Source organism: Tamandua tetradactyla, chromosome 4 (assembly GCF_023851605.1).
Source record: "Tamandua tetradactyla isolate mTamTet1 chromosome 4, mTamTet1.pri, whole genome shotgun sequence".
In the NCBI taxonomy this organism is placed as follows: domain Eukaryota; kingdom Metazoa; phylum Chordata; class Mammalia; order Pilosa; family Myrmecophagidae; genus Tamandua; species Tamandua tetradactyla.
Window position 1 is genome coordinate 180,848,393 of NC_135330.1, and position 11,163 is coordinate 180,859,555.

The 11,163-nt window shown below is 34.7% G+C and overlaps 1 non-coding gene across 1 annotated transcript; it reads left to right on the forward strand.

Moving 5' to 3' along the window:
• Nucleotides 1-5,232: 5,232 nt before the first annotated feature.
• LOC143681756 (U5 spliceosomal RNA) lies at nt 5,233-5,351 on the forward strand. Its single transcript, XR_013174817.1, has one exon. It is a non-coding gene; the product is annotated as a U5 spliceosomal RNA (small nuclear RNA).
• Nucleotides 5,352-11,163: the final 5,812 nt, after the last annotated feature.

Consider the following 11,163-nt stretch of genomic DNA (forward strand, 5'->3'; position numbering starts at 1 on the left):
ATTAAAAAAAACTCACAATATGGAATAAATTTCAAAGTCAGTTTCCTGGCCTGATTATTCACTAAATTCTCTTCCCATTCTCCCATTAATGACTTAATGAGACACACTAATCTCCACTTTCACATTTCCATATATAATCTTCTTCACTAACACATACACAGGCTTTCTCCTTTAAGGGTAATTTTTCCATTTCATAGAAAAGGAGAACAACTGTTAATGTGAAAAGAATTTAGGCAATGTTCATTTTCTTTGTTAGATTGATGTCCGATGCCTGGTCTCTATCCTATCAATCACCTACTTTTAAGCCTGTTTCTCTGAAAAGGCATCTCATCATATACCCTTGGCCTACAGACTCTTTTTGTAAGAGGAAAACAAATACCAATTCTTCCATGTTAAATATGAGACCAGGTAATAATAAACATGAACTTTCCCAGTATAATTGTTTCCAGATGGCTGGAGTTGGCTGGGGATCTTAACACTAATACACAGCTTCACAGTGGGATTATGTACCATTTCTATACTGAACTTTGAGTCTTTCAGATGTTTGAAGCACTTGCCAGATTTTTAAACTTGCTTTTTATAGATATTCTTGTGCTTTCCTGGAAACACCAAGAGAATTAGATTGTAACGTTCTCTTTCGTTTTCCGAAGCAACTCTAATTTTCCCCATCCCTTTATTTTTCTACTATTTAAAATTTTTCCTCATCCTTCTTGGTATATTACCTTGTGGCATAATTCTTCATAATGAATACATTTATCTACATATATTTATATAGATAAATATAATTAAAACTTTTTATTGTTGAATATAACATATGTACAAAGAAAAAAAAGGCAATGGTTTTCAAAGTACACTTCAATAAGCATATACAGAAAGATTTCAGAGTTTGTTGTGGGTTACCATTCTACTATTTCAGATTTCTCCTTCTCCAAAACCCTGGAGGCTAGAAGAAATATATATTTTTCTTTTTTGTGAAGAATAGCACATATACTAAATGCAATAAATTTCAAAGCACATCGCAACAATTAGTTGTAGAACAGATTTCAGAGTTTGGTATGGGTTACAATTCCACAATTTTAGGTTTTTACTTCTAGCTGCTCTAAGATATTTTAAGACTAAAAAAAATCAATATAATGATTCAGCACTCAAACTCATTTGTTAAACCCTACCTTCTCTGTATAATGCCACCATCACCTTTGATCTTTTTCCCACTCTTTAGAGGTATTTGGGATATACCTATTCTAACTTTTTCATGTTGGAAGGGACTGTTGATAATATGGGATAGGGGATGGCAATAGCTGATGTTCTGGAGTGGCTGGCCCCTCTGCATTTCAGAATTTATCTGGTCCAGGAACCATCCGAAGGTTGTAGATTTCTAGAATGTTACCCTAGTACATGGAAACTTTGTAGAGTCTTATATAATGCCCTAGGTGTTCTTGAGGATTGGCTGGGATGGTTTTGGTTGGGGTTTTGTAAGTTATGGAAGGTAGCAATGTCTAACTGAAGCTTGAGTAAGAGTGACCTCCAGAGTAGCCTCTCGACTCTATCTGAACTCTCAGCCACTGATACCTTATTTGTTATACTTCTTTCCCCTCTTTTAGTCAGGATGGCATTGTTGCTCCCATGGTGCCAGGGTTAGACTCATCCCTGGGAGTCACCTCCCATACCTCCAGTGAGACTTTCACCTCTGGATGTCATGTCCCACATAGTGGGGAGGACAATGATTTCACTTGCAGAGTTGGGCTTAGAGAGAGTGAGGCCACATCTGAGCAACAGAAGGGGTACTCCAGAAGTAACTCTTAGGCATACCTATATGTAGGTTAAGCTTCTCTGCTGCATACATAAGCTTCACAAGAGCAAGCCTCAAGATCAAGGGCTTGGCCTGTGCATTTGGGTGTCCGTAATGTTTGACGCAGTATCAGGGGTTTCCCTCGTGGCAAAATTTAATAGTTTCATATTTTTATTCCCATCACTCAAGGGACTTTGGCAGTACTTTTTGATTATCTGCTTAGTATACTCTGGGATGTATCCAGGCATTACATTAAGCTATACGGGATTAAAGGACCTCTTTCTTATTCTGGACTTTTTGTGTTTAGATTGTTTTAATGATCTATCCTGACAAATTCAGTTAGATTAGTGCTACAGAAAATTTAGGTTCTGGACAAAATAAACCTTTCTTTGGTCTCAAAGAGTAGGTGAGGTTCTAAAATATAGATAATGTCTTTCTTACCCCTGTGTTCAGAATTACCTTAATCCCAACCTGATTGTCTTCATTCTTAACTCTAAATACCAGGCTGTGCATATGTAAAACAGCCTTTCAAAATCCGGAAATAATAATTACCACTCAGGCTAAATGTGACTGCCGTAAGAGCTTACAATCTAGGCCCCTGTTTTCACAATGAATATATTAAATCCAAATTTTATTTATATAGACTTTGACTAATTCAGGGATAAACAGGATATATTTACACAGATATATCCTGTCTCATTATCCCAAGGCACAGAGCTATCGAGTTAGCTGGATGCCTGAAACAGAGTGTTGATTCTGATTAATTATAGTGTGCTTAACTAATGCCTAAACAATGTATTTATATTAGAGGTATACAGAATATAATCAGTTTATTTTGCACATGTGGCTCTGGAATTAAACATGCATTGATTCATTCAGCAAACATTTGTGGAATCCTTACATGTCTCACATTGGATTGAGTGCTTGGTATACAAATGTAAACAGATCTATTTGGAAATTAAAATGCTAGCCAATAGCTCACCATGACTTTGTCTTACTCTTCCTTTAATTTTTTTTTTTTTTTTTGAGTATTTCTTAAGTAATTCAAATTAGGTGGCAAATTTTACTTGAGATCTGGGGAGCCAAGGTCTGTGTTTTCCTTGTCTATAATTACATCTTACAGCTGGTTAAACCATAAATATTTACTAGAAATAAACTAATGAATGAATAAGGGAAGGGAGGGAAGAAAGGAGGAAGGAGGAGAAGTTGTTCGTGGACCAAACTCTTTCATTTATCACAGCATTTATTTTTTTATTTCTGAAAATTCTCTATTGAGTGAACATTAGTCTAGCTATGTGAGAAGATCCTTTTGACTCTGCCCTCATTCCTGTTGTAAGTAAATAATTGTAAACTTTCCTTGAGTGAGGAATCAAACTCAGATCTGTTTGCGCTCTCTCCATTATACCATACTATCTTCTTCAGAAGGATCAGACAAAAAAGGACAAAAAGCAAAAAGTTCAAGAAAGTTACAAGGAAGGAAAAGTCACTCACAAGTAAGAGAGTGAATGAAAACCATGTTCGAAAGTTTGAATTCTTAGATACTAAATTGACCAGCAGTCTAGTTAATTGATTGGAAGAGAACTTTACATTTTTATATAAAACATGTACTTTGTCACAAAATGAAATATCATATTGTTGACTTATACTGCAAAGTTAATTCCTTCTTAGTAGAGATTAATTTGAGGATAAATAACTTAATAAATAATAAAAGTGAAAAAATTTGGTGGTTCCTCAAAAAGTTTAAATATGGAATTACCATAGGACCAACAGTTTCACTCCCAGGCATCTCCCAAGAACTGAAAAGAGGAACTCAAACAAGTGCATGTACACATACGTTTGTGGCTGCACTATTTGTGTTAGCCAAAGGTGTGTTTTGGTTTGCTAATGCTGCTAGAATGCAATATACCAGAAATAGGTTGGCTTTTACAGAGGGGATTTATTAGTTTACAAATTTACAAATTCTAATCCCATGAAAATGTCCAAATTAAGACATCCACAAGAGCACAACTTTACTAAAGAAAGGCCGATCGCATCCTGGGTTTCTCTGTCACATGGGAATGCACATGGTGATGTCTGTTGGCCCTTCTCTCCTGGGTTTGTTTCAAAAGTGGCTTTCTCAGAAAAAGGGAACAGCAACAAAAAATAAGTAAAATGGGCAAATAAATGTAATGTGGTAACCTGACCTGAATGAGATATTGTGATAGGAAAAGAATATTAGGTAAAAGCTAAGGACATCCAAATTAAACATGGGCCTTAGTTTATAACAGTGAATCAGCACTTATTCAGGATCAGTGGAGTAATGTGTCAGTATAATGATACATCAGTATTAGTTGTGACAAGTGTATTATACTGACATAAGATAATAACAATAGGGCAGCTGAGTGTGGGATATATGGGAACCCTCTTTACTACCATGCAACTTTTCTGTAAATCTAAAACTATTCTAAAGTTAAAATGCATTTTTATTAGTGGCTCGCTCAGCTCCTGTGGGTCCTTCCTTAGCATTTCCCAGGGTGTTCTGTCTCCAAGCCTCTGTGCTTTCTCCAGAATGTCACACTTTTAAAGGACTCCAGTAAGTGAATTAAGACCCATCTTGAATGGGTGGGGTCACACCTCCATGGAAACCACCTAATCAAAAGGCCCCACCCAACAATAGGTCTGCCTTCACAAAATTGGATTAGAACATGGCTTTTCAAGGGTACACAATAGTTCCAAACCAGCACAGGAGGAAACAACCCAAATGTCTGTGGTCTGTATATCCAATGGAATATTATTCAGCCATGAGAAGGATGAATACTTTTGCTTAATTCTATAATGTGGGTAAATCTTGAAAACATGCTGAGTGAAAGAAATCAGACTCAAAATGTAATATAGTGTATGATCCCACTTATATGAAATATCCAGAGTAGGGTAATCTAGAGAGTCTGGTAGAATACCAGTGGTTGCCAGGGGCTGGGCGAGGAGGAAAATGGGAGTAACTGCTTAATGGCTATGGGGTTTTATTGTGGGCAATGAAAATGTTTTGTAACTAAACAGAGTTTGTGGTTGCACAACATTTGAATGTACTAAGTACCACTGATTGGGTGGGTCTCTTTAAAATGGTTAATTTAAAATTTTTTGAATTTCATCTCAATTTCAGAAACCCTTAAAGAAAATAAGAAAATTTAACAAATAAAATCATTACAGAGTTCAAGTCCAAATATATTACAAATGCTACAAGGTGTTTTTGTTAGAAAATTATATTTAAAATTATATATTTTAGTAAGTCTCCATCCCAACATTTGACTTCATTTCCCATTAATTGTTTGCATGCCATGTATGTGACTTTAAAGAAAAATTTATTAGAGAAGTTGTAGGTTTAAAGAAAAATCACAGGATTCCCATTCACCACCCCACCACTGAAACCTTGCATTGGTGTGTAACATTTGTTAAAATTGATGATGATGCTCTAGTTTCTCTTCAAATCGTATAAATCTTTCGCCTTTTACTAAAGATTTCCGTGGAGAGAAGCAGTTATGAGTCGTTGAACAATTTTTTGAAGGCCTTGATTTTTATCAAGGCCCAATGTGTGCGTTGAAAAAAAGAAAAGAGCTATTTCTTTTAGAGTTCTTCGTAGTTACTCGTAGGGTTTTTTTTCGTTAAAAGCGACGGTGTTAATAAAACAAACGACGTAGATGTGTAAGAAATTGCAAAAAAAAAAAATTTGATGATGATGCTTTTAAAACATTGTACTTTTTTTTTTTTGCTCTTTCTGCCATTTTCTATTTACAGTTTGTGTTCAATACAAATCAATTCCATGACATGAGAAGTTACCAGGAATCAAAGCATAATATACAAACACAATATACAATCCAAAACAAGATATATAGCATTCAAATACGAAGCAAAAGGAAGTGTTCATTCACACACACAATAGTTTGAGATCTGCTGGATCTGGTTGTTCCCCTGTAGGCTTATAATCCCCTGTTGGTTTCTAAAGAAAAAAAAAAAAAATGGAAAAAAATGACTGGCTATCAAAACTACTGCCGCCGTATTAGATATCGGAACATCTAAGCATCAGGGTATGACCATGTGAACAAAAAACTTCCTGGGGTATCTATTTTTAAAAAGGTTTCTGTGTGGCGGGCCGCGGTGGCTCAGCGGGCAAGAGTGCTTGCCTGCCATGCCGGAGGACCCCGGTTCGATTCCCGGCCCCAGCCCATGTAAACAACAAACAAACAAACAAAATATAAGAAAATGTTTAAAGATGTTTCCCTTTCTTCCTTCCTTCTATCCTTCCTTCTATCCTTCCTTCCTTCTCTGTCTTTCTTTAAAAAAAAAAAATAAAAAAAAAAAATAAATAAAAAAAAAAAAAAAAAGGTTTCTGTGTGTTGAGGCAGTTGTAAAAGATCTACTTTCCAGAATCAAGCCAGTTGTAGGCTAGGACCAAGTTTGAACTATCTAAAAATATTAGCTGATACAGAAAGTGCTCCAAATGTGGCTATTCTGATTCATAGTTTGAAAAAGTATTTACAAAAGGAGTATAAAAGTTTTTGTGAATTTAATGCAAGATAGGTTCCAGTCTTCACTTCCCAAATACTGGATTTACATTATTTTTGGCTCCTTCACATTTGCCTTTTAAATTTCAAGACATGTTAATTTTACTTTCAAAACAGATCATTTATTAAATTGCAGAAAGTATTCAACATATACAGAACAAAACAGCATTTTGAAACTGTTTGAGGTCAATGTATTTCTGCTGTTTGGAATCAGTTTAGCTAAATGAATCTGGTGGTGTTGTGGATGGGAATGTGATAGGAAATGCCTACCATTTGATTTTGTAAATGAATAAGCAAGATTTATTCATTATGCCTGCACTGGGGGTAGATTCCAATACATCCTTGCCTGGCACATGTCAATTACTACTTAAAAGTCAAACACAATGTCACATCCAGAGCCTCAGAAATGACAGTTGAGTTCCCAAGAGAAGAGTGATAGCTTAAAAATGTAAAACTTTTATCTAGAGTTTAATCAGCATTAAATTAGTATTGGTGAAACAATACATGGAAAATTTACAGTTAACACCTGGAAGTTCCTTCTAATGTACATATAAATAGAATCATGGAGCTTTTATATTACCTAATCATCTCATGGTCCTATATATTTAATGTATCAAATGAAAACTGAATCTCCATTCCACACCCCATTGCTTCTTTTGGATAAGAGAAAATCTATTTGTTTTTCACAGCAGAATGACTTTGTTACAAAAAATTGAAAATTTTAAAAAAAGTTGAGGAACAGTATAGTATTTGACAGAGGAAAATCCTTAATGAACATGGTATGATTTTTATTGTTTCCTATATTGGTAGAATTGATTGTTTTCATTACAAGTATATAAAAATATTAAGACTAATATGTTCTATTTATAAATCAAATGGGAACAAAGGAGTAAAATCCTTCAGTAAAAAAAATGGATTAATGGCTGCTATTCTTCAGCTGCAGAAACAACTTTGAGGGACCAGTGGGTGGCGCTGCAAGGTCCTTTCCATCCAGACCCAGCAAAGCCCAGATGAGACGAGAGGCAGGGTGGATGCTCTCGAGCCTCGTAAATGGCAACGGGCAATGATCTTACCTACTGCTGTTTTAAGGTCTGGCCTCAGTTAGGAGTTGGCTTCTGAAAGTAATCAGGGAGAAAGATTTCCAAGGTAGTCTCTCCATCAAAAATGTCTGTCATGAATAAAGGTGCCTGAAATCCAGCCAGTGGGGCAGGGGGGGCGGGGAATAGCTGGCTAGAATCTAGGGAATGTGGTTAAAAATGAAAATAAAATCAGTGAGTTACTATATATTTTTTTGGTTTTTTTAGTTAAAGCTTTTACTATGAGATAATTGTAGATACATGTGCAGTTGTAAAAAAACCAATCAGAGAGATCCTATGCTTTCTTTACCCAGTTTCTCCCAATAGCAACAACTTGCAAAACTATAGCACAGTATAGCAGCCGGAATATTAACATGGATACAGTAAAGGCATAGGAATTTTCATATAACCACAAGGATCTATTATGTTGACCTTTTATAGCCACAACTACTTCCCTTTCAACCTACCCTCTCCTTAATCCCAGCAATCACTAGTTTGTTCTCGATTTCTAGAATTTTTTTTTCACTGCAAGAATGCCATAGGAATGAAAGCATACAGTATATAATCTTTTGGGATTGTATTTTTTCACTTAGCATAATTCTCTGAAGGTTCATCAGTGTTACATATATTGGTCATTCGTTTCTTTTTATTGCTGAGTGTTATTCCATGGTATGGATGTACCGTAGTTAGTTTAACCATTTCCCTGTTAAAGGACATCTAGATTATTTCTAGTTTGGGGCTATTATCAACAAAGGTGCTATAAGCATTCATATAAAGGTTTTTGTGTGAACATAAGTCATTATTTCTCTGGGATAAATGGTCATATGGCAGTTGCATGTTTAGTTTTTCAAGAAACTGCTAAATTGTTTTCCAGAATAACTATTTTCTTAGCAGTTTTATTGAAACAGTTCATATACTATACCACATACCATAAACTTAACCCTTTTAAAGTTTGCAATTCACTGGTTTTTAGTATATTAATAAACTTGTACATCTATCACCAGTAATTTCAGTATTCAGCATCCCAAAAAGAAACCTCATACCGATTATCAGTTACTCCTTATTCCCCTCCTACCCAAGCCCCTAACAACCACTAATCTACTTTTGTTGCTATGGATTTGGCTATGGTGGACATCTCCAATAAACAGAATTACATTGTATGTGACCTTTTGGGTCTAGCTTCTTTCACTTAGTATGCTGGTTTACAAGCTCATCCATATTGTAGCATGTATCAGTATTTCATTTCTCTTTATAGCTACATAGTCCATTGTATGGAAATATCAAGATTATCTATTAATCAACTGATGGATTTTTTTCCATTTTAGGGCTTTTATAATCTGCTATAAACATTTTATGTATAAGATAAGGGTACATGTTTTCATTTCTCTTGTGTAGATACTACAAGTGAAATTGTTTAGTTATGTATACAAAGACCAATAAGCACTTGAAAAGATGCTCTACAGCATTACTCACCAGGGAAAAGCAAATTAAATCCATAATGGGACACCAGTTCACACCCACTGCAATGGCTAGAATAGAAAAATCAGACAGTAAGTGTTAGTAGGGATGTGGAGAGTGTGTATATTGCTAGTGGGAATATAAAATGGCACAGCCACGTTGGAAAACATTCTGGTAGTTCCTCAAATGGCTTAACAGAGCAATTTTACTCTTAGGTATATACCCAAGAAAAATGAAACCATATGTCCATACAAGTATTTATAGCAACATGATTCAAAATAGCCAAAAGGTGGAAAAAACCCAAATTCCATCAACTAATGACTGGATAGAAAAATACGGTATATCCATATATATATATATATATGGAATGTTATTTGGGCATAAAAATGAAGTAAGAAACATGATACAACACAGATGAACATTGAAAACATCATGCTAAATGTAAGAAGCGAGTCACAAAATCCAAATATTATGCTTCTGTTTATACGAAATGTCCAATTTAGGCAAACCTATAGTAACAAAGAAAGTTAGTGGTTACTTTGGGTTGGTGGGAATGGAGGGGAAGGAGTGTTAGCTAAAGGGTATAAAAGGTATGCGGTTTGTCTTTGAAGTGATAAAATGTTCTAAAATTGACAGTGGTGATGGTGGCTTATATCTGTGAACATACTGAAAACCAGTTAATTCCTCACGTTAGATGGGAAAATTTGTCAGGTATGTGAATTCTATCTCAAACCTGTTTAAAATATCAGTTGGGCATATTTGTGTGGGAAATATGGATTTCTGGATTCTCTATTCTGCCCATTTGGTCTGCGTATCTGTGCTGTTGCCACTACTACACAGTCTCGTCTGCCGTAGCTATCACGTGGAAATCACGTAGAATGATTCCTCCCATGTAAAATTTCCTCAACATTATTTTAGCTATTCTAGTTCCTTTGCCTTTTCATATGTATTTTAGAATAATCTTGTTTATCTATTTAAAAACCCCACTAGGATTTTGATAGGAATTGTGTTAAATCTGTGTATCAACTTGTGGAGCATCAGCCTCCTCATAATATTGAGTCATCCAATCCATGAATGCCATATGTCATTCCATTTACTTATGTCTTCTTTGATTCCTTTCATCAGTGTTGGATATTTTTCAGGAATTAAGTCTTAAACAAGTTTTGTTAAATTTATACCTATTTCATTTTTTCTAAATAATTATAAATGATATTGCATTTTTAATTTCAGAATGCACATACTCACTGTATATAGATGTTTATTGTATGTAGAAGTGCAATTGATTTTTGTACACAAGATAAACATACAAAATAAGTATTCTGTGACCTTACTGAATGCACTAATTAGTTCTAGGCTTGATTGTTTTATTTTGTGGATTCTGTAGGATTTTCTACATAAAAAATCATGTCATCTGCAAATTAGGGTAACTTTCTTTCTTTCTTTCTGTTCTATCTACTCTTTAAAACCTCTTTTGCTTTATTGTACTGACTAGAACTTCCAGTACTGTGTATAATTAGAGTGGTGACAGCAGACATCCTTGCCTAATTCCTGATCATGGGGAGAAAGCATTCATTCTTTCACTATTAATTGTTAGGCTATCTGTAGGCTTTGTATAGATGCTTTTATTCAAGTAGAGGAAGTTACCCTCTATTCCTATTTTTCTAAGAGTTTGTAATCATCTATGGATGTTGAACTTTGTCAGTCTTTTCTACATCCACAGATATGATCATGCAACTTTTCTTTAGCATATTAACATGGTAGATTACATTGACTTTTCTTTCAAATATTGAAACAGCCTTACATCCCTGGAATAAAACCTACTTGGTAATAGCTTATACTATTTTTACTATATTGCTGAATTCTATTTGCTAGCATTTTATAAGAATTTTTTTGCATTCTTAATCTTAAGAGATATTGGCTACAGTTTTCTCTTTTTTTAATATATTTTCTTTGGCTTTGGTATCAGAGTAAAACCACATTTGTAAAATGAGTTGGGAAGTATTCCCACTTCTGCTATTTTCTGTAAGAGATTGTGTAGAATTAGTATTAATTCTTCTTTAATCATTTGATGAAATTCTCCAGAGAAATAATCTGGACCTAGAGATTTCTTTATGGGGAGTTTTGAAAATTACAAATTCAATTTTCTTAAGAGCTATAGGACTATTTAAGTGTTATAGTTCATATTGTATGAGCTGTGGCAGTTTGTGTTCTTGCAGAAATGGTCCATTTTGTCTAAGTTGTCAAATTTATGTACACAGGGTTCATTAGTAGTATTCCCTTGTTATCCTTTTGATGTCTGCAA